Here is a 23,908-nt window from a genome sequence, read left to right as displayed (position 1 = left end):
GCGGAATGCTTACTTTATTTGGCTGGTTAAAATAGTAACTTGTTTTTAGATAGTGTGGAGCAAATGGGAGTATGGTGGGCCTGAAAATATGTCCACATGTTGGGTTTAGTTTACATACTGGATTACTTTTGCAGTTTTTGTTTAAATGAGTGGAACCCAGCCCCTCAATATGCAAATAAAGTAGCAACTTCTTTCCACTAATGACGAGTTTTGAACACAACTTTTAGTTCTGGGGAAGTGATTATAGCAAAATTTTAACAAAGTACTGTGCATAGCCACTCGAGCATTGGCTGTTATAAGACAGATGCAGCGATTAAGAGGGGAAAAGGAAATTGCTGTTTTGTGGTGTGCATGTTATGAAATACGTTTCACTTGCAGTCTTTAACTTCTACCTTTTATAGACCGGGTAGGCAGGATTTCTAATGGACTTCAGAGCCTCCTTATGCATTTCAAGCAGGGATCAGAGCCATGTGCTGTGATGCCAACTGTCACTCATCTGAGATTTCCTTAGGGAGTAAGGTGGACTTCCTACCCAATTAAGGATGGTGAGTGGGGGATGGAGACAGTTTTGCACTGTAGAAGCAGAAGCTAGTCTTTCAAGATGAATGTTGCAATCTAACGTTGTAAAGTTTCAATTTTAAAGTGAAAAAGTCTTAGCTAGTCCACAATGATGGGGTTTGGGAGGGATATGTGGGGCAGTGGAGGTTCCCTCCATGGGTGGCCTGCAGCTGAAACCAGCAAAGTGCAACATGATGAGAGACAGAGATCCTATTTATCAATGTCACTGTTGATTTCTTGAGTGTCACGACAATATACAATCTGGGACTGTGTATAGTCCCTTAAGAGTGCTCTCTTTCTCCAGTGTACATTTACAGTTTAATAAAGCCTGCTGATGCTTATTTAGCCCAATATAGACCCAATCTTAGTAGAGATAGGTCCATTAAGTCTCTGTTGGAAGTTCTGGCCTACTTGTCTGCTCCTGGCAACCCAGCTGCAAGTGGCTAACTGTTTCTCCTCCATCAATACTAGTTGACCTCTGACAGGTCATTAACAAGGTCATTTGGTGACATATTTGAAGATGGGTAGCTTTGCCACAACCTATTTATCTTTTGCCAGTTGACTCTGGAAGGATGTGGCTCGAGAACCACCCCAGCATAACCTTGTCAGGGCTGCTAAATTCTGGGCCTGTCTAAAAATTCAGTCCATGTCGTTGTTAATAGAATGAAAAGGTTAAATGTTTTGGATTTAATTTGCATATCTTCAAATTAATATTACAGCTATGTCTTTGAATCATATGTATCAGTAACAATTCATGATTAAATACATGATATGTGGCACAATTTTGGCATTTAATATAACTGATGTGAAGAAACTGGAGAATATTCGTGTAGTGGTATTTTTAAGAGAAAAGTCAGTCATCTTTCAAAGTTCACCAGTGGATCATGTGCCTCTTTCCTTCTCCCCCCAACAACCCAAAAGAAGGCTCTAAAATCAGCTTATTCATATTGATTTTACAAGCCTTACTGTTGTTTTGCACATGATTCTTATAATTTTATCCAATATGTGTTTTTTTTTTGGTTTGATAGGTCTACAAGATTTCCTGTACTTTCTAGCTACATTAACTGCACTGTATCTATCCTGTTGTGTGGTGAACAAAAATTGAACCTTGCTTCACCTTCACATGTTTCTGGCAAGGTTTGAATGAACAAAAGTATTTACAATGTCCAAACTTGATATTTGCATCCCTATTGGGCAGCACAGTGGCTAAGTGGTTAGCACTGCTGCCTCACAGCAGCAGGGACCTGGGTTCGATTCGAGTCTCTCATGACTATGTAGAATTTGCATGTTCTCCCCATGTCTGCGCGGGTTTTCTCCCACAGTCCAAAGATGTGCCGGTTAGGTGTGTTGGCAGTGCTAAATTCTCCAGGGACGGGCAGACTAGGTGGATTAGCTATGGAAATTCAGGGTTACAGGGATCGGGTAAGGGGTAGTTCTGGATGGGGCAGTCTGTGTGGGCTCAGTGGGCTGAATGGCCTGCTTCCACACTGGAGGCATTCTGATTCAGTGAAAAGGGTTATTAAAGTCTTAAAGAAGTTACCACAAGTTTGTCTATGCTGGAATTGAATGTAACTTGTGATTTCGGCTGCGTGTATAGTTGCATGACAGCAGCCATCGGTGTCCTGGCTGGTGGATCATTCTTTGCATTATAGGATCGTATTACTAGCATGTGCCAACTAGACAGGATGCTCGAACATTGGATAAGTTTTTCAGAAATGAACTGAAAAGTGGAGGTATGCATGGTGGCAGCAAATATGATATTTCAATCTATCATAGCTTTTTTTAATTTGCTACATTGCTTAGAACATGATCCCTGTAACTGTAAAATATGAACAAATTACCCATTCATTCTAAGTTAGTTTTGTTTAAGCTAGCTGATTGTGTCCAGGTTTTTCTGGACTGTGGGCAGAGTTCTAACTCATGTTTAGCACCTCTGTGCTACTGCAACACCTATTGGGAATGTAGGTACATACTTTGGCATTGTCTGGTATCGCAGGTTGGAAGACTTATGTATTGTACAGTTCTGATGCATCAAATTCATGTGAATCCCCTTCTCTCCAACAACAAAAATTGTTTTTTTTGAGTGAAAATCTGTATGATTAGATTTTCATGTGTGGAATTTTCAGGAATGAGCAATGAGCCTCTGACATGAACGTTTCAAACTTTTTCTTGCAAATCTCTTGCTTTAAGCAGTTCTGTGGGAGAAAACACTGTTTCTCCTCGTGATGAGCCAGGATTTATTGAAACTGAAGAAGTATTCGTTCAGAGTTCTTGTCAGAGAAGCACTGATGGAACATAAAGTAAACCACATCCAAAGGCTTAGTCAGACAGTCACAAATAAAAATCAGTGATCTGACCTGGTCAGAGGATTATTGCAAGTCAATATAGATGTATAGTTTTGAAAATGCAACTGCAATTGTGGTTACAAATATTCTAACAGACCACCTTATTAATATCCAGTAAAGCGTGCATGGCCACAGTATTTGATAGGTTTTAAAACCAGTTTAACCAAACTCCGGTCTCAGTTTCAAAGTCTGTGTTTTTAAATCTAGTGAATGAACTCTCAAGGAAGTGTTAAGTTCCATCTTGATCTGCAGTATGGTAAAAGGAACCATTTGATGAAAGCCGAACAGGCCACTTTGCAGAGATGTTACATGAGCATTGTTTCTTCACCGAAACTGGTGACAACTAGCCAAGTATCATAAATGCATTTGACTTGGAGCTGCATAGGCAAGTTGGGGGTTTTCACCACCTCAGAATATGCTGGTTTGCGGTTGCTAGTGAGCTTCAGAAACTGAAACTGTTGAGCGTACTGGATTCTATTTTAATAAGTTTAAGGAGTAAGCTTTAACAGGGAATAGGTGGAATCTGGTTACATTCACATATTACCACAGAGAATGCGCAGGGCTAATTTGGCATTTAAGGAATTGAAATTATGGGTGGGGTTGGTTTGGGGTGGAGGGGAGCAGTACTGTAACAAATGACATCAGAAAGTAACTTGTGTATCAAATAAAACAACCAGGCCTTAGTGTAAGATAATAAAATGTGAGGCTGGATGAACACAGCAGGCCAAGCAGCATCTCAGGAGCACAAAAGCTGACGTTTCGGGCCTAGACCCTTCATCAGAGAGGGGGGGCCTGAGTGTAGTTCTTTTTGGGGAAATCACAACACGTTTCAAATGACAGTATACTTCAGACAAATCTGCAAATTCAAAAGTGAACTTGTGTTTGAATAAAAGCTGTTCCATTTGACCGTGAAAATTCATCACTTGGTTTCAGAGGTGTGCGTGCAATGGTGATAAAGAACAAAAAAAGTACAGCGCAAGAACAGGCTCTTCAGCCCACCAAGCCTGTGTCGGTATGTGATGCCTTAGTAAAATAAAAGCCTTTTGCCATATCCCTCTATTCCCTGCTTATTCACGTATCTGTCAAGGTAGTGTTGTGAAAATGTCCAGCGCTGATTCCTGGGGCGTGAATTCAACTGAGATAATGTAAAACTCCCAGTTGAGATAATAAAATGTGAGGCTGGATGAACACAGCAGGCCAAGCAGCATCTCAGGAGCACAAAAGCTGACGTTTCGGGCCTAGACCCTTCATCAGAGAGGGGGATGGGGGGAGGGAACTGGAATAAATAGGGAGAGAGGGGGAGGCGGACCGAAGATGGAGAGTAAAGAAGATAGGTGGAGAAGGTGTGGGTGGGGAGGTAGGGAGGGGATAGGTCAGTCCAGGGAAGACGGACAGGTCAAGGAGGTGGGATGAGGTTAGTAGGTAGCTGGGGGTGCGGCTTGGGGTGGGAGGAAGGGATGGGTGAGAGGAAGAACCGGTTAGGGAGGCAGAGACAGGTTGGACTGGTTTTGGGATGCAGTGGGTGGGGGGGAAGAGCTGGGCTGGTTGTGTGGTGCAGTGGGGGGAGGGGATGAACTGGGCTGGTTTAGGGATGCAGTGGGGGAAGGGGAGATTTTGAAACTGGTGAAGTCCACATTGATACCATATGGCTGCAGGGTTCCCAGGCGGAATATGAGTTGCTGTTCCTGCAACCTTCGGGTGGCATCATTGTGGCAGTGCAGGAGGCCCATGATGGACATGTCATCAAGAGAATGGGAGGGGGAGTGGAAATGGTTTGCGACTGGGAGGTGCAGTTGTTTGTTGCGAACTGAGCGGAGGTGTTCCGCAAAGCGGTCCCCAAGCCTCCGCTTGGTTTCCCCAATGTAGAGAAAGCCGCACCGGGTACAGTGGATGCAGTATACCACATTGGCAGATGTGCAGGTGAACCTCTGCTTAATGTGGAATGTCATCTTGGGGCCTGGGATGGGGGTGAGGGAGGAGGTGTGGGGACAAGTGTAGCATTTCCTGCGGTTGCAGGGGAAGGTGCCGGGTGTGGTGGGGTTGGAGGGCAGTGTGGAGCGAACGAGGGAGTCACGGAGAGAGTGGTCTCTCCGGAAAGCAGACGGGTGGGGATGGAAAAATGTCTTGGGTGGTGGGGTCGGATTGTAAATGGCGGAAGTGTCGGAGGATAATGCGTTGTATCCGGAGGTTGGTAGTTGAGAAGTTGGTGAACAGACATGAATTAATTAGAATTGAAAGGGTTGCCAATGCTGCTATTAATAAGTTCAAGGTTGGAACTAAGAAAATTGGTTGTCTTAGCTCCACAGTGGAGTTAGTGAATTTGGCAAGATTGTAATTCTTTATAAGATGTTAATTATTCAGGTGGGTCCCAGAATCAGGAACATAGTGCAGTTATTGTTAGTTAGTTGCTATCTCTGTTTGGGATATCATAGGTAGAATAAGGGGACTTTTGGCTTGGTCTATGTAACGTCACACACATTTAGAGTTTGGGCCAGCTGGGAGCAGCTTTGAGAAGCAGAGACCATTAGCAAAGGGCTATCAGAAAGTGGGGTGCTTTTGGTTTTAGAGTTACTCAGCAAGAACGCAGTGAGACCCACGATTGCCAAGATTCCTGCTCAATCATTAGATGTTTAAAGAGGGTTGCCTATTTACGTGCTAGTGGGAGGAAAACGAGTAATCCTAAACCATAGAGATTCAAAATGAATCCTTGAAGTGTGACATGTTTTAGCACCTGCGACCATTTCAAATCCTTTTTGTTGTTGTTGTTGCAAACTTCAAATGTGACCGAAATGACTTCAAGAGGCCTGACTCTGTAACTGTCAAGATGGCATCCTTACATAACGTTCAAAAATATTCAGTCTCTACTTAACCCTTTCCATTCCTCACCCTGTACTCTTACAGGTGTCCCCAGTTACACTCATGGTCACTTTTCTCATTTTGGAGAGTCATACGTTTTCAGTCTCAATGTGGTTCGAGTTGGAAAATGTTTTGGAACCACTGCTATAAAGTGTGAGGGAACTCTTGGGTAGAAACAAGAGTTGTGTTAAATTGCTCGTACTTTGGTTATTTGTACAATATTTAAAATGTGACATCTTGTGATGTAGTTATTTTATTAATAACTGAGTCCAGATTAGATTTGAAAGCTACTCGACTCCCTCAAAATCATAACAATGCAATCACAGAAGCTTGCAGCACAGGAAGAGCATGTTTGGCCCATTCTGTCGTGAAAGAGCAGTTGTACTTTTTTGTCATTTTTTTTGGAACTACTTCATCCTTGGTACCTAAACAGTTCTCTCTTTGAACTTATTCAAGGAGTTCAGAATAACTGAACTGAATATTCTAAAGGAATTCAGCCATCCTGACACACACTACCTAACTAATTCCTTTCACCCTCGTCTCACTTCTAAATCATTTGCAGGTGACTTCAAATCTCTCACCTCCTGGTTATTGACCCACCTGCTAGGGGAAATATTTCATCCAATCTGCTCTATCAAAATTTGACTGTTTTAAAACATCCATTTGTTCACTTCTTAATCTTTTTGGTTCCAAAGAGTTCGTTCTAGCTTTTCCAGACACCCCTCAGGACTGAAGGCCGTTAGCCTGTGATAGGCATGTAGGTTTCCTCTTGGCAAGAGTACATTGTTCCTGAAGTCTCTTTAAAGATTTATTCTTGGGGCGAGGGTGCTGCTGGCTAGACTACATTTATTGCTCAAAGGAGTCAACCAGGCTGCTGTGAGTCTGCCATCACATGTAGGCCAGATCAGATAAGCATGGCAGATAGGGTTTTTTTTCAGCAATTGACTCATGGTCATCATTTGACTGCTATTTCCAGGTTTTTTAAAACATATATTCAATTCAAATTTCACGGTGTGCTGTAGTGAAGTTTGAACCTGGGCACCTGTACATGGGCCTCTGGATTAACAGCCCAGTGATAATACCATTGGTCAATTACTTCTCCCTAAAGTGTGGTGCACAGAATTTTCCACAGTACTCCAACTGAGGATTTATGAAAGACAGTCAGTCAGTTCTGATGTGACCCTTTTTTTAAATTAAGTGCCTCAACATTAAATGATTTGCAAAGCATACACAAGTCACAAATTGTGCATTGCTATCTTTAAGGGATTATGTAAACGGACATCCCAAAGTATTTGCACATCTACACATTTTTAAAAAAAATCATAATTTGTATAACATGCCTTTCCATATTAGTCCTCCCAGCATGCACATGTCACAACTGCCAGACTTTGCCCACTTTACCTTGCTGCTTGTTATCTATTCTCCATAACAATCATCATTACTAATTGCCATATTACCAAATTTTGAATCATTCACAAACTGTATAATACTATTTCCTGCACCTAAGTCTAGGTCAAGTTGTACCAAAAGACTGAGGAGTAAGTGGACCAAAGCTGATCCTTGGGAAATGACAACTTCACATCATAGCCTTAAAACAAACTATCCTTTGTGACAAGATGATAAAATGTGAGGCTGGATGAACACAGCAGGCTAAGCAGCATCTCAGGAGCACAAAAGCTGACGTTTCGGGCCTAGACCCTTCATCAGAGAGGGGGATGGGGAGAGGGTTCTGGAATAAATAGGGAGAGGGGGGGAGGCGGACTGAAGATGGAGAGGAAAGAAGATAGGTGGAGAGAGTATAGGTGGGGAGGTAGGGAGGGGATAGGTCAGTCCAGGGAAGACTGACAGGTCAAGGAGGTGGGATGAGGTTAGTAAGTAGATGGGGGTGCGGCTTGGGGTGGGAGGAAGGGATGGGTGAGAGGAAGAACAGGTTAGGGAGGCAGAGACAGGTTGGACTGGTTTTGGGATGCAGTGGGTGGAGGGGAAGAGCTGGGCTGGTTGTGTGGTGCAGTGGGGGGAGGGGATGAACTGGGCTGGTTTAGGGATGCAGTGGGGGAAGGGGAGATTTTGAAACTGGTGAAGTCCACATTGATACCACTAGGCTGCAGGGTTCCCAGGCGGAATATGAGTTGCTGTTCCTGCAACCTACGGGTGGCATCATTGTGGCACTGCAGGAGGCCCATGATGGACATGTCGTCTAAAGAATGGGAGGGGGAGTGGAAATGGTTTGCGACTGGGAGGTGCAGTTGTTTGTTGCGAACTGAGCGGAGGTGTTCTGCAAAGCGGTCCCCAAGCCTCCGCTTGGTTTCCCCAATGTAGAGGAAGGCACACCGGGTACAGTGGATGCAGTATACCACATTGGCAGATGTGCAGGTGAACCTCTGCTTAATGTGGAATGTCATCTTGGGGCCTGGGATAGGGGTGAGGGAGGTGGTGTGGGGGCAAGTGTAGCATTTCCTGCGGTTGCAGGGGAAGGTGCCGGGTGTGGTGGGGTTGGAGGGCAGTGTGGAGCGAACAAGGGAGTCACGGAGAGTGTGGTCTCTCCGGAAAGCAGACAGGGGTGGGGATGGAACAATGTCTTGGGTGGTGGGGTCCGATTGTAGATGGCGGAAGTGTCGGAGGATGATGCGTTGTATCCGGAGGTTGGTAGGGTGGTGTGTGAGAACGAGGGGGATCCTCTTTGGGTGGTTGTGGCGGGGGCGGGTGTGAGGGATGTGTTGCGGGAGACGCGGTCAAGGGCGTTCTCAATCACTGTTGGGGGGGAAGTTGCGGTCCTTGAAGAACTTGGACATCTGGGATGTGCGGGAGTGGAATGTCTTATCGTGGGAGCAGATGCGGCGGAGGCGGAGGAATTGGGAATAGGGGATGGAATTTTTGCAGGAGGGTGGGTGGGAGGAGGTGTATTCTAGGTAGCTGTGGGAGTCGGTGAGCTTGAAATGGACATCAGTTACAAGCTGGTTGCCTGAGATGGAGACTGAGAGGTCCAGGAAGTCTACATTGGGGAAACCAAGCGGAGGCTTGGGGACCGCTTTGCAGAACACCTCCGCTCAGTTCGCAACAAACAACTGCACCTCCCAGTCGCAAGCCATTTCCACTCCCCCTCCCATTCTTTAGATGACATGCCCATCTTGGGCCTCCTGCAGTGCCACAATGATGCCACCCGTAGGTTGCAGGAACAGCAACTCATATTCCGCCTGGGAACCCTGCAGCCCAATGGTATCAATGTGGACTTCACCAGTTTCAAAATCTCCCCTTCCCCCACTGCATCCCTAAACCAGCCCAGTTCGTCTCCTCCCCCCACTGCATCACACAACCAGCCCAGCTCTTCCCCTCCACCCACTGCATCCCAAAACCAGTCCAACCTGTCTCTGCCTCCCTAACCTGTTCTTCCTCTCACCCATCCCTTCCTCCCACCCCAAGCCGCACCCCCAGCTACCTGCTAACCTCATCCCACCTCCTTGACCTGTCCGTCTTCCCTGGACTGACCTATCCCCTCCCTACCTCCCCACCTACACCCTCTCCACCTATCTTCTTTACTCTCCATCTTCGGTCCGCCTCCCCCTCTCTCCCTATTTATTCCAGTTCCCTCTCCCCATCCCCCTCTCTGATGAAGGGTCTAGGCCCGAAACGTCAGCTTTTGTGCTCCTGAGATGCTGCTGGGCCTGCTGTGTTCATCCAGCCTCACATTTTATTATCTTGGATTCTGCAGTTCCCATTATCTCTATCTTTTGTGACATTCTGCTTCCTGCCACTGAGCTATTTTTTAATTCACTTGTGGGATGGGAATATTATTGTTTGAATCATCATTTATTGCCTGTATCTACTCTGCCACTTTTTTCTCTCAATTCCTTAGACTTTCATATTGCTTGGTGGCACGGTGGCAGTGGTTAGCACTGCAGCCTCACAGCACCAGGGACCCGGGTTCGATTCCCAGCTCGGGCGACTGTGTTTGTCTGGAGTTTGCACATTCTCCCCGTGTCTGTATGGGTTTCCTCCAGGTGCTCTGGTTTCCTCCTACTGTCCAAAGATGTGCAGGTTAGGTGGATTGGCCATGCTAACCTGCCTGCAGTGTTCAGGGTGTGTGCATTATAGGGAGATGGGTCTGGGTGGGATGCTTTAAGGGGCGGTGTGGACTGGTTGGGCCAAAGGGCCTGTTTCCACACTGTAGGGAATCTAGTCTAATCATTAATAATTTTCCTGTGTGGCACTTTACCTTCCAAAAGTCAGATAACAACAACCTTAATTTCACTGTTTTGATCAGCTGTTATCTAATCAAATAGTTAAATCAAGTCATTTGGACGGAATTGCCCTTTTGCAAATCTGCACTGGCTGGCTGTCTTTGATTTAACCCACGTTGCTTGAAGTAAACAGTACCTTACCACCACTGGTGTTAGGCTCCCTGGCCTATTGTTTCCTGGTTTTCCCTCCACTCTTTCTTCCGCAGTGCTCTTCAATCTGAGTATTGCAGCTATACTCGACAAGGATTGCAAGATTTTTGACTAATGTCTGTGCTGTCTCTGTCGTTGCATTTTTTTTCAGCAAACTAGGGTGCATGCCGTGTAGGTAAGGTGACTTACCAGCTCCCAGCCATGCTAATTTTGTCTATTCATGTAGTATCAGAGATAATGGGAACTGCAGATGCTGGAGAATCCAACTCCTGAGATGCTGCTTGGCCAGCTATGTTCATCCAGCCTCACATTTTGTTGTCTTTGTCTATTCATGTGCTGCCTGTAGCTTTTCTCTCTTAATGAGATGTTCTCTTGTTTTAGGTCAACTTAAAAGTTTTCGGATTGAAGTGAATAATTGCCGTTTTGAATGTGTCATGGATATATGTTTAAATTCAGATTGTTGGTTTGGCTAGTGTACCCATCTTTCTCAACATCACAGAATTTCCGTTTGGTTTGTGAAAATGAGTGAATTTGTCTGTAAGTTACCATTGTAGAACATTGAGTCACATGAGTGTCCTGGCTGCAGTCAGCCTACCTGCTGCCTCCGATTGACCCAAACATTCACTCTGAAGAGGTGTGTTATCTCACTTATTAGTAAGTAAAATGATAACATATTATCACTGCAAAAATTTTGTTTAGTTGGAAAAACTGAAAGAAAGCCATCTGTTAGTTCTGCTTTTGATTCAATAACTTGAGGCATGAAACCCCAACTGTTCCAAATCTTGCTTTTGCTTCTGGAGCTCATTCCCAAGCTTTAACAATTCTCTGAACCGACTGCAAAACAGTGCTGTATAAAAATTAGTTATGTAGTTAAGCTTGTCTCTAATTTTGCTTTTTCTTAAATGAAAAACTTGTCCTCGAATTATTGCTCCGCAGAAATGACAAGTGCGTGCAAGTCAGTCATCTTTCATTCTGGGTTCATACTTTACTTTCATTGCTGTTATTGATGAAAATCCATCTTTAGTTAATAAATTGTATGAAGTAAAATCAACAGTTTCAGTACTGCAGTATTCATCAGAACGTTTCGACCAAGATGGATTCAGTTGCATTTCCCTGCCTGATTTTAAAAAATGGTGGTGAGCTGTTCTAATAGCTTTGGGACAAATGATACTTTATCAGTGAACAATATCAAACTATGTAGTTCTGCTGAACTCCAGAAAAACATGCTAAATTGCTTGTGTAGACCAGAATGTTGACCTGCCAGATATAGTTTGATCTCATTAAAGTCAACTTTTTTAATCTTGAGAGAATTTAGGAACATTCACATGTCTGTAATTTCTACCATCCCATCCTCTAAGTCTCCATATTTGAATGCACCAATTCTATCATTTGAATTATGGGCAAAAAATATGTTTTCCCACATTGATTAGTTTCCTTGTGCATATTACTTTCACAATACACACCCGCTAGGTAGTCCAGTTCATCCGGGGGATATGTTAAGTTCCGGTTTGTTTGGAGTAAGGTTAAGTTTTTTTTACTTTTCCTTGATTTAACAAAACAGGAAATCATTCCGTTTGGAGTGTATCATCTTATCTCTGTCATAAGTGTGGAATTGCATTCTGCATCCCCTAAAGCACCTGGAGTTTCTCTCCCTCGGTTTAATAAAATTCATGTATTACTGCGGTGTTGAGAACACCTCGTGAAGACCAAATGGAGTACCAAGTAGCATGAAGCAGTGGCCATTAGTTATTTTTGTGCAATGCCAGATTGCAGTCTGGTCATTGCTGCAGCCTCTTTAGTGCAGACTCCAACTTCTGTTGAAGTTATGAAATAATCTTTCAACTCAAAAAAATTGTCTGACTTAATCTTGCTATTTACAAAACAAAACAGTAGATTCTGAACATTAGCAAGTAAGTGGACTATTTTAGAAATATTGGTAGATTTATCAAATAGTCTAGAATTGGTGTTGTGTCTCAGCCATTCAAAGCACTGAAAAGCTAAGCCTCTGACATTAGAGTACTGCCATTAGAATCATGAAAGCAGAGAGGATAACCAATTAGTCCATTGAGTCTATAGTAGTTCTCCGGATAGCAATCTAATTAGTCTCATTTTTCTGCTCTATTTATGTAACGTTGCAATTTTATTTCCTTGTGCCCATCCAGTTTCCCCTTGTATCATTCACTCCCTCCACCCTAAAAGTCAGTGACTTCCACAGCCTTGACTTTCATTGTATAAGTTCTTGGTCATTCGTTGCACCGTTGCTCCATATCACTTGTCTAAAATCTTAGATCTGTCTCTCCCCATGGTACAAGGCCAGGGAAACTTTTTTTGTCTGCCTCATTTGAAACTGAAATATTATACAATTCCATCAACTCTCATGTAAAGTTACATGCTCCACTGAGAATAACTTCACCTTCTGTAGCCTTAGCTTGTAGCTAATTCCTGAAGCTGAATTCATAGAACCCCTCTGCACCCTCTCAAATCCTCTGTTCCTTGTTGAATACGGTACTCTAGTTGTAACTTAATGAACATTTCAGTACTTCATATTTTCCCTGCACTGGTACTCGGTGCCTTTTATCTATGAAGCCCAAGATCCTAAAGCTTAACCACTTCAAGATCTCTTACCTTACCATCTGTACACATGAACCTCCAAGTCTTTCGGTCCCAAGGAGCACTCTAGAACTGAACAATTTAATCTTTGTTGCCCTCCAATGCCCCCCTCCCAACCATTCTGCTAAAATTAATCACTTTATACTACTCTGTATTTCTACCCATTCGTCAATGCTCAATTAGTCAAATGTGATCTGCCATTTTATAATCCATGCTAAGTCTTTTTTTTCCTAAGTTCCTGTTGATTTATTTCCCCTAGGATGATTGTCTCTGAAACCTTAGTGACCACTTGTTATACTGATAGAGCTGTTACTAGGAATGTTCTTGCACCCTTTCTTGAATAGCAATGCCCCCTTTTCCACAGTCAAACCCTTCGACACCTCCTTCAAAGGAAGGTTGTAAATTAAAGACAAGTCCTTCTGTCACCTGCCATTTCAAACCAGCTGATTTGTGCACTCGAAGCAAAGTCACACTTCCCAGTACTCTGCTCCAATTTTCAAATCGTCATACATCCCTTTTATATTTGACTTTTTCTATCTCCGTCCTCATCCAAGGAGCCCTGGTTTTGATTTCCCTACCTTCCCCACTTGTTGGAACCTAGAAATCAATTGTTTGTTTGGTCTAACCGTTGACATTGGGTTTTTTCCGAGTTGGTTGGCTTTCTCCTTTTCCAAACATTTTTCTTAGGGTTTCAATGGCTGACTCAATGCTGGCGTCTGTTTTTATTTAACTGTTCTTGGTACTGCAGGATAGCACGTGTACAGGTGGGTTTAAGCTTGAGGCAGACTAGGAATACTGCAAAAAGGAAGGATAGCTTAAGACATCTTAGGATTTCCAATATCTGTCATAATCATAAGAAAGTTAGCATTAAGGCACTTTACCTAAATGCTCGTAATATTCATAACAAAGTAGATGTATTAACAGCACAAATCATCTTGAATGGTAATGATGTGGTCGGCATCACAGACATGGTTGCAGGGAGTTCAGGACTGGCAGTTAAACATCCAAGGATTTACAACATATCGAAAAGACAGGGAGGTGGGCAGAGGGGGTGGGGTTGCCTTGTTGGTTAAGAATGGAATTAAGTCTACGGCACTGAATGACATAGGGTCAGAGGATGTGGAGTCTGTGTGGGTGGAGTTGAGGAACCACAAAGGCAAAAAAAACCATAATGGGAGTTATGTACAGACCTCCCAACAGTGATCAGGACCAGGGACGCAAGATGCACCGGGAAATATAGGGCATATCAGAAAGGCAAGGTCACGGTGATCATGGGGGACTTCAATATGCAGGTGGACTGGGTGAATAATGTTGCTGGTGGATCCAAAGAAGGAATTGATGGAATGCTTACAGGATGGCTTTTTGGAACAGCTTGTGATGGAGCCCACAAGGGAGCAGGCTATTCTGAACTTAGTGCAATATAATGAGCCCGACTTTATAAAAGATCTTAACATAAGGGAGGCAGTGATCATAATATGGTAGAGTTCAGTCTGCAGTTTGAAAGAGAGAAGGCAAAATTGGATGTAATGGTGTTACGGTTAAATAATGGTAATTACAGGGGCATGAGAGAGGAATTGACAAATCGACTGGAAGCAGAGCCTAGCGGGAAAGACAGTAGAGCAACAATGGCAGGAGTTTCTGGGTGTAATTGAGGACACAGTACAGAGGTTCATCCCAAAGAAAAAGAATATCTGGGGTGGGATTAGACAGCCATTGCTGACACAGTCAGGAAATGTCTCAAAGAAAAAGAGAGCCTATAAAGTGGCCAAGAGCACTGGGAAATCAGAAGATTGAGAAGGCTATGAAAACAAACGGAGGATAACAAAGACAGCAGTAAGGAAGGAGAGGATCAAATATGAAGGGAGGCTAGCTAATAATATTAGAAATGATAGTAAAAGTTTCTTTCAATACACAAGAAACAAATGAGAGGCAAAAGTAGACATTGGGCCGCTCCAAATTGATGCTGGAAGGCTAGTGATGGGAGATAAGGAAACAGCTGAAGAACTTAAGTACTTTGTGTCAGTCTTTGTAGTATCCCAACAATTAAGGAGAGTGGGGGGGTGCAGAGTTGAGTATGGTAGGCATTACAAAAGAGAAAGTGCTAGAAAAGCTAAAAGGTCTAAAAATTGATAAATCTTCTGGCCCTGATGGGCTACACCCTAGAGTTCTGAGGGAGGTGGCTGAGGAAATAGCAGAGGCTTTGGTCGTGATCTTTCAAAAGTCGCTGGAGTCAGGGAAAGTCCCAGATGATTGTAAAATTGCTGTTGTAACCCCCTTGCTTAAGAAAGGATCAAGACAAAAGATGGAAAATTATAGGCCGATTAGCCTAACCTCTGTTGTTGGTAAAATTCCAGAATTTTATTGTTAAGGATGAGATTTTTAAATTCCTGGAAATATAGGGTCGGGTTAGAACAAGTCAGCACGGATTTAGTAAGGGTAGGTCGTGCCTGATGAACCTGTTAAATTCTTCGAAGGGGTAACAAATAGGTTAGACGAGGGAAACCCAGTAGATGTTATCTATCTAAACTTCAAAAGGCCTTTGATAAGGTGGTTCGTGGGAGGCTGCTGAGCAAGGTGAGGGCCCATGGTGTTCGCGGTGAGCTACTGGCTTGGATTGAAGATTGACTGTCTGACAGAAGGCAGAGAGTTGGGATAAAAGGCTGTCTTTCGGAATGGCAACCGGTGACGAGTGGTGTGCCGCAGGGTTCAGTGTTGGGGCCGTAGCTGTTCACCTTATACATTAATGATCTGGATGAAGGGACTGGGGGCATTCCGGTGAAGTTTGCTGACCATACGAAGATAGGTGGACAGGCAGGTAGTACTGAGGAGGTGGGGCGGCTGCAGAAAGATTTAGACAATTTAGGCGAGTGGTCCAGGAAATGCGATGTCTTGCACTTTGGGGGAAAAAAGACTACTGGCATGGACTATTTTCTAAATGGTGAGAAAATTCATAAAGCAGAAGTACAAAGGGATCTGGGAATGTTGGTCCAGGATTCTCTAAAGGTTAACTTGCAGGTAGAGTCTGTGATTAAGAAAGCGAATGGAATGTTGTCATTTATCTCGAGGGTTGGAATGTAAAAGTAGTGATGTGCTTCTTAGACTTCATAAATCTTTAGTTAGGCCCCATTTAGAATACTGTGTCCAATTTTGTGCCCCACACCTCAGGAAGGACATACTGGCGCTAGAGCATCTCCAGCGGAGATTCACATGGATGATCCCTGGAAAGATAGGTTTAACGAACGATGAACAGCTAAGGATCCTGGGATTGTATTCATTAGAGTTTAGAAGGTTGAGAAGAGATCTAATAGAAACTTACAAGATAATGTATGGCTTAGAAAGGGTTGGACCCTGGGAAGTTGTTTCTGTTAGGCGGGGAGGCTAGGACCCGTGGGCACAGCCTTAGAATTAGAGGGGGTAAATTTAAAACGGAAATGAAGAGACATTTCTTCAGCCAGAAAGTGGTGGGCCTGTGGAATTCATTGCCACGGAATGCAGTGGAGGCCAGGACGTTAAATGCCTTCAAGGCAGAGATCGATTAAATTCTTGATCTCTCAAGGAATCAAGGGCTACGGGGAGAATGCGGGCAAGTGGAGTTGAAGTGCCCATCAGCCATGATTAAATGGCGGAGTGGACTCAATGGGCCGAATGTTCTTACTTCCACTCCTATGTCTTATTGTCTTATGCTCCATGGCAGTTGCAGATTTCATTATGATCTCAGTATTAACAATTTCTTAACTTGTTGCTTAAAAATTCTTGCCCTTTGCTTATCTTCAGCTTAGTAACTAAATGTCCCTACAGCATGGAGCCAATTTACACTATTTGTTCACTGTCTCAACTTGTAGTACAGTGCAAGTAAAAACCTAGGTCGTAGTTTGCCTTATTTGTTTTAATTTTTGAAAGTTAAGTGTGGCTTCATTTTATATGCCCAGACCTCCATCCCTCATTGTTCAGTCTTTATGATGCAACTTGAAGGCAGTTCTACACCATCATTCAATTTGATCTTGATGTTTTAAAGTTGTTGCATTAAAAAGTATCTCTCCCTAATTGTTGCATTACAACAATTTTTCCTGTTCTTTGTAATTATTCTTACTCCCATTGAAATAGCTGTATATACAAGAGGGTTTCTTAAACACTAAATTTACATTATATCCCTATCTGCTGCCCAAGGTCTTCCATCCCGTCTTCTGTCTGAACCAGGGACAAGTACTGTTAGAGGGCCATTTGAAAACCTTTCCTTGAGCCATTTCCTCTCCTTCAATGCCCGTGTTGCATTCTGCCCGTTGATGTTGACCATCCCTGTGTTCTATAGTCGTCTTAAGCACTTGAGGATATTAAGTTGGGCTATTCTAAAATTTAAAGTCCAGATCTCCCCTATCCCCCCTGCTTGAGAAAGAGGAGTACATGAATAAATAGGGTTGAGTGACTTAACCAGTGAGCTAATCAGCATAAACATTTTAGTGACAGTAACAGCACCCTGCTGCCTCTAAACCACTTCCTTCCCAATGCCTTCACCTACAGTCAGTAGGATTGACCCAAAAGATATTAGTGCTCAGACGAAGTCTGTTAGAGAATATGAGCCCCCATGAATGTAAAGCTCAGCCTGATGTATGATGAACATCCTATCTTCCTTCGGTTGCACAGTATGAAGAAGTTAAGGGAAGAAACCAATCAGATCCGCATTAAAACCAGAAATGGAATAATTCATTCCTTTAGCCTTTCCTGTTCTTTCAAGTTTGTATTTTGCATGCACCATCTGGCCGTCCCTATGTGAAACCGTCTCCACAAACAAGTGTGCTTATCACCTGACACACAGCAGCACTGCTTGAAAGTCAATAAAAGGATTGAAAGCCAGGCCTGTGGTACACTGGCAGATTACCAGTTTATTCTAGATATTTTTCTGTTCTCTTTGCCCCCTCACTTCTCCCCCTCTCTTCTGTCTCTGCTAAACCACCCCAGCATCAATAAACTTAAGTTAAATATTGCTGTAAAAGTTAATATACAAACATGCTTATTCAACCAGTTGCAAATAATATCCAAGAGGAAGAAACTGATTTTATTTTCAAATTGAGTTTGGATTGGCTGGGCTTCTCTCTCTCATCTCATACCTGTTTGAGCAACCTTGCTCTGTCTATGATGGTTACTCTATTTTTAGTAAAGTGTTCACGAGTGAATACCATTGCCTGTAATTTAGAAGGAATTCTGTTAATTATACCCAATGGGCATCTAAATGCAGTTTGCAGGTGGAGCTTTGAACAGGAAATGAATCCTGAGCAGCAAGCAGTGTTCTTAACAGGCTAATTATGTGCACTCCAATACATTTTAAACAAGAAGGATATTTAATGAGAAATTACTGTATCTAAAGATGTTTCTAATTGTACAATTGTTTGCTTTCAGTGATGCAAAATACAAAATTCAGTCACATCCTCTACAAAGTAGTGAAGGATTGATTGAGTTGATTGTCAGCTAACCAGCTGGAAAGCATTTAAACTGCTGCTCTGCTCCTTCCTACAACATTTGAAGTCTGACTCCTGTTGCCTCTTCTGTTGTGTGTTGCTTTATGCTACTTGCTGATTAATCTTCTGTATAGATCATGTCGTTTTAGTACTGAAAAAGCTATCCAACAATAAGTTAATATTTATTGTGTGTCCATATATTAGGCAAATGAGATATAATCTAAGACTTGTCACTTTTTAAGATTCAATTTTTTTCAAATGTAGCATACCACAATTTCTAATTGGGACATATTAACAATGAGAGAAAAGGTTAAGAGACCATAATTATGGGAGCCCACTGATAATTGAAATTGTGAAAACTTGCTTGTGTTAAATAGTACGATTTTGAATGTAGCTCCAAATATTGCTATTTAATGGCTGGGTTCAGTTTAATTTCAAAACTTTGTTAACACATCTATGCCCTATCTTTTGATTTGTGCCAGTTTACCTGTGCTATAACCAAGGTTGGAAGGGTGTATTGTTTCCTGTTCTAGTCCCTTGACGCTACTATTGCCAATATGACTAATTATATCAGTCTTAGATTTTATCAAATTCATTCTTGAGAACCAGTTAAGCAGGTTTTTTTGTAAACAACAGATGACCAGTATATTACCAAAGCTGGAGTGGGGGGTGCGTCCACTTCATCAGTTGGCTGGATGACTAGTTTGTGATGCAAAGTGATGCTGACAGTGTAGGTTCAATTCCTGCACTGACAGTACTATATATATATTTATCCCTCCCTCCCTCCCTCCTCTGCAGAGTTTTGAACGTTAAAGTACTTTGGCCAAATATTAACTAAACTCCTGAAAATGGGAGAAATCTCTAATTGTCCAAAGTTACACATGCTGCCAGTACTGGATGTGTCCCTGAAACAATTGTAGATGGCTGAATTCTCTTTATCTACAGATTCTGTAGTAGAATGTCCTCCATGTAGTAATCATGACTTTACAGCTCTCACTCTACCAAGAGTGTTTGCAAAGAAATAGAGCCGTGGTCCATTACTTTTCCGGCAGATCTCATTATCTCAGTTTAAATAATCTAATTGGGCCATTTAACCTCCCAGAATCCCTGTTTGGAGGATATTCAATCTGAGCTCCCTGCTCGTTGCACGTATAACATTTTCTACCCAGTGCTTTCCGTTTTTAAAAAGTGTGTTTCGTTTAAAAGAGAGAGGCCCAGCAGCAAAAGATGGCACCTGAGGATCACCAAGTTTGTCTTCAAAGTTGGTTGGGTCTGGTGTAGACTCTGAGGCAGTGGAGGAGAAATGGCTGGCTGATGTTGATGATGAGCAGGCGGCAGGACTGATGAATCTTCTTTAAGCTATATCCTTGTAATTTTTTCATTTCACAGTGGTGCCAGTAGAAAAGCTTTTCACTGAATTTTACTGTTTTTATCACTATAAAATATGTGACAATAAAATCATTCAATCATTCAAATGTTCAACATATAAATAGATGGTCCAATGTAGTCTTTACAAGCATAACATTTAGATCACATCTCCTCACACCCTTTATTTTACCCTGTTTTTAGATGAGTTGTCTTCTGCTATAAAGTACCTGTCAGGTATATAAGAGTTCCATTTGCTGATTTTCATTTAATTCTCATTTCTTTTACCTAGCTACCTTCAGTACTGAGGAAAAGTCATTGTACCTGAAATGTTAACTCTGATTTCTCTCCATAGAGACTGCCAGATTTGCTGAGTTTTTAAGCATTTCTGTTTTTGTATGATTTCCAGTATCCATACGTTCAGTTTTCCATTTTCTAGCAGTTATGTTTATAGATCGCAGGAAAGGTGGTCTGCGTTTTCATTTTGGCTTTGTATTCCTTGCACAACAAATCTGGCTGAGTTTTCACCCTGTCTTTAGTGACCCATAATGACTTCTGATTCTCCAATGTCTTCTGTTCAAAACTCTCCATGACCTCGCCCCTTCTCAATTTCTCCTCACCCCCTCAACCCATCCCTTGCATTATGACCACACCCAACTCATCTTCAAGTTACTCTCTTTCCGTATTTGGCCCCAGAATTTTCTAACAATTGATAGGCCATGCTTTTAATGAGCTACTCTGCGCTCCTTTTTTGGAGATCGTTCTCTGCACTGCTCTCAGCCTCGCTCCTCAAACCCCATCCCACTCTGTCTCTCGTTGACAAAGTATTTTGAATATGCCATCTGATAATCTTCTACTTCTGTGAATGATTTTGGTTTGCTTTATTATTTTAAAAGCAGTTTATAATTGGAATCAGTTGATCATCATTCTATTTAGATTGTCATGAATTAACTGAAATTTGCCAGTGGGGTGTGATGTTTATTTTCTAAATTGCCAGTTGCTATACCCAAAGGATGCCAAAGCTTCAAAGTATTACTTTATTTAAAATGAGCAACATCTTCTGACTACTTGATGTTGTGCATCTGCCTTCATGTTCTTTAATGGAGTCCAGTCATTGAACATCTCAAAATGCTGGGAAATCATTCTGGTAATGAGGGTTTGTAAGGGAGCAAGTTCTCCACTTTGTGTACACGGTAAAGCCTTCACTTTTGCAGTCGTAAGATAATGCTTTGAGTGAAGAGTTCCAAAACAACTGAGTTTATTCACATGAACTCCATTTTTCTGCTCTGAGCTTCGGTTGCTGAACTTATACATGCAGCTTCACTGGCAGCTTATCTTAAATGGGAACTGCAGATGCTGGAGAATCCAAGATAACAAAGCGTGGAGCTGGATGAACACAGCAGGCTAAGCAGCATCTCGGGAGCACAAAAGCTGATGTTCCCTCTCCCCATTCCCCTCTCTGAAGGGTCGAGGCCCGAAACGTCAGCTTTTGTGCTCCTGAGATGCTGCTTGGCCTGCTGTGTTCATCCAGCTTCACACTTTGTTAGCTTATCTTAGTAAGGAGCTTGTGTTTTTATAACTCTTATCCTTAAGACATCCAAAGCTTTTAACAGGAAACAAATTACTGCCTTTGTTATGTATGCTAAAAATGTTAGTCATTTTACAGTAAAGACCCATGGTGATTGATCAGTTAACATCGTGGTATTCGAAAGAAGACTTTTAGTCAAGACGGCGCAGGAGCTTGGTTGGTAAACAGCACCTTGGTTTAATATTTCATTAAAAGGCTGCACCTCTGACAATACAGTATTGTTATTAGTAATGCCTTGAAATGTTAGCATTGGTTTCATTTGTAAAATGAATCATCATAGCCAGTACTTCAAAGCTGGTGGAAGGGTGGGGTTGAGTCAAATGAGATCAGACACTGACCTATGCAAACATTATGGAAGGAAGCTAAATGCATTATTGTGGTAAATGGACGTTAGTGACTTTGTGTTAACTCTTTACACAAATGCTTTTAGATGAAAATTTTGGCTTTAGTTTCTGACAGATGGATTTTCTTCTGGGATAGGTCTACAGTGTTGATTGCAAACTGAGATTGCTGGCTTTTATGCTTGAACTGTACTCTCTGCCTTATGGTTAGCTAAAACAAATTGCAGTCTGTCCATCTAGGCATGATAAGCAAAGATTAGTCTCTGTTAGTACTTACTATAAGCAGTGACATAAAATATTGAACAAGTTACTGTTAAAATAACTGAGGACAATGGCACTCCACATTGCTTTTGAGGGAATTGTAATACTGCATAAAAGGAGACCATTTGGCCCATTTTGCCTTAAGCTCCCAATTAATCACGCATGTCCCGTCCAGTTGTTTCACCATGGCTCAGAATTTTTTAAAAAAAATTTCAAATAGTCATCCACTTCATTTTGAAAGTTATTGAATCTGATTTAACACATTATCCAGGTACTGCCTTTCAGATCAGATCTGGTTACATTTTAAAAAAATATAAATTTCTACACCTTACCTCTAGTTCTCATGAACCATAAACTAGACTATTGCATTTTGTGGCTGGAAACTCAAGCTGAGAAAAATATTGACTTAAAGATGTGTTTCTATAAAATTGGACTCAGAACGTCCTCACTGGTGAGGAGGAAGCAGGATTGAATTGGACCTACTGGCCTCACAAGCAGCTTGGAGGTGACTGCAGAGATTGTCACGTAGCAAGGCAGGCTGGATAGAAGGTTCATCTCCATTCTGTGGGAGTTTGTCCCAGTTGTGTTAAAGGCTGCTGGCCCCTCCAGCCTTCACCCACAATTCATGCCATTCTCAATGTTGTTTGCATCCTCCACGATCACCCTGCATACAATATGGAATCAATGAGTCAAATGATACTGAGAAAAAAGAGTTAGCGTCGTACAGCATGGAAACAGATCCTTCGGTCCAACTTGTCCATGCTGACAATTTATCAGAGATAAATCTAATCCCATTTGCCAGCATTTGGTCATGTCCCTCAACTCTTCCAACTCATGTACCATCCGGATGCCTTTTAAATGTTGTAATTGTACTAGCCTCAACCACTTCCTCTCTCAGCACATTCCAAATGTGCACCACCCTCTGTGTGGAAAAAGTTACCTCTTCAGTCCCTTTTTAAATCTTCCCCTCGCACCTTAAACTTATGCTGTCTCTAGTTTTGGACTTGCCCACCCTGGGGGACAAACTTTGTCTTATTTACCCTTTCTATGCCACTCATGATTTTATAAACCTCCTAAGGTCGCCTCTCAGCCTCCATTGCTGTAGGGAAAATAACCCCAGCCTATTCAGCTTCTTCCTATAAGCTCAAAAAAGCTAGTCTAGTGGCAATCATGTAGCTACTGTCAATTGTTGAGACCAGTCTGGTTCAAAATGTCCTCCTAAGAGGAAGTCTGCTGTCTTTACCTGGTCTGGCCTCCATGTGACTCCAAACCAATGTAGTTGACTCAACTGTCCCTTTAGGTAATTAGGGATGCACAACTGGCATAGCTAACAATGTCTGCCTCAAAACACCTTTTTCTTTGTACTTTATTGAAGTCGTTCATGGCTTTAAGTGCTTACACTAAGTCTTTCCCCTAACCATATCTGCTTTAAGGGAAGCTAGCCTCATTTTCCAGTCTATATATTTTGTTTCTAGTGTCATATTTGTAAAGAGTGCTGGAGATAAATACAAGTGGGTCACAGTCAGAACTGGTAAAATGCTAAAGCTGAGGCAGAACCAGTGTTTGACAAAGTCTTTGCAAATTGGATAGCAAACTTCAGCACAGACTGCCAAGCAGGTTTCATGCGAAACTGCAAGGTTGTTGAATGTGATCCTCTTCCCCAGCCGCTTTGCAAAAATGGGATCTTGCTGCTTGGCTTCCCTTCCAAATGCATTGAAGGGCATGAATTTTCTAACATTTGAGTTTAGTTAAAATCATAGAATCTCTGTGTAGTGCAAAAAGAGGCAAGTTGGCCCTTCAAGTCCACGTCAATCCTCTGAAGAGCATCCTTCCCTACACTACATTTGCAATGGCTAATCCAACTAGCTTGCACATTTGTGGACACTACAGGCCAGTTTAACATAGGCAATCCAACTAACCAGCACATCGTTGGGAGGAACTGGAACACCTGATGGAAACCCACATGGATATGGAGAGTTTGCAGACTCCAAAGAGACACTCTCTCCCAAGGCTGGAAACGAATCTGGGTCCCTGAGGCTGAACTAGATTTGTTGAAAAGTTAGGATTTGTGCTTTTTAGTCTAAGATGGTTTTTTTTTTTAAATGGAGCATTATGTTGTAGTTACATCCAAACAACCTCACTG

At 42.4% G+C, this 23,908-nt stretch overlaps 1 protein-coding gene across 3 annotated transcripts in view; it reads left to right on the top strand.

Annotated features, from left to right (window-relative positions):
- Nucleotides 1-23,908, top strand: part of stk10 (serine/threonine kinase 10) — a 196,872-nt gene that overhangs the window by 106,499 nt on the left and 66,465 nt on the right. The window lies entirely within an intron of this gene.

The sequence above is a fragment of the Stegostoma tigrinum genome, chromosome 13 (assembly GCF_030684315.1).
Source record: "Stegostoma tigrinum isolate sSteTig4 chromosome 13, sSteTig4.hap1, whole genome shotgun sequence".
In the NCBI taxonomy this organism is placed as follows: Eukaryota; Metazoa; Chordata; class Chondrichthyes; order Orectolobiformes; family Stegostomatidae; genus Stegostoma; species Stegostoma tigrinum.
This window is presented reverse-complemented; position numbering and strand designations above follow the sequence as displayed.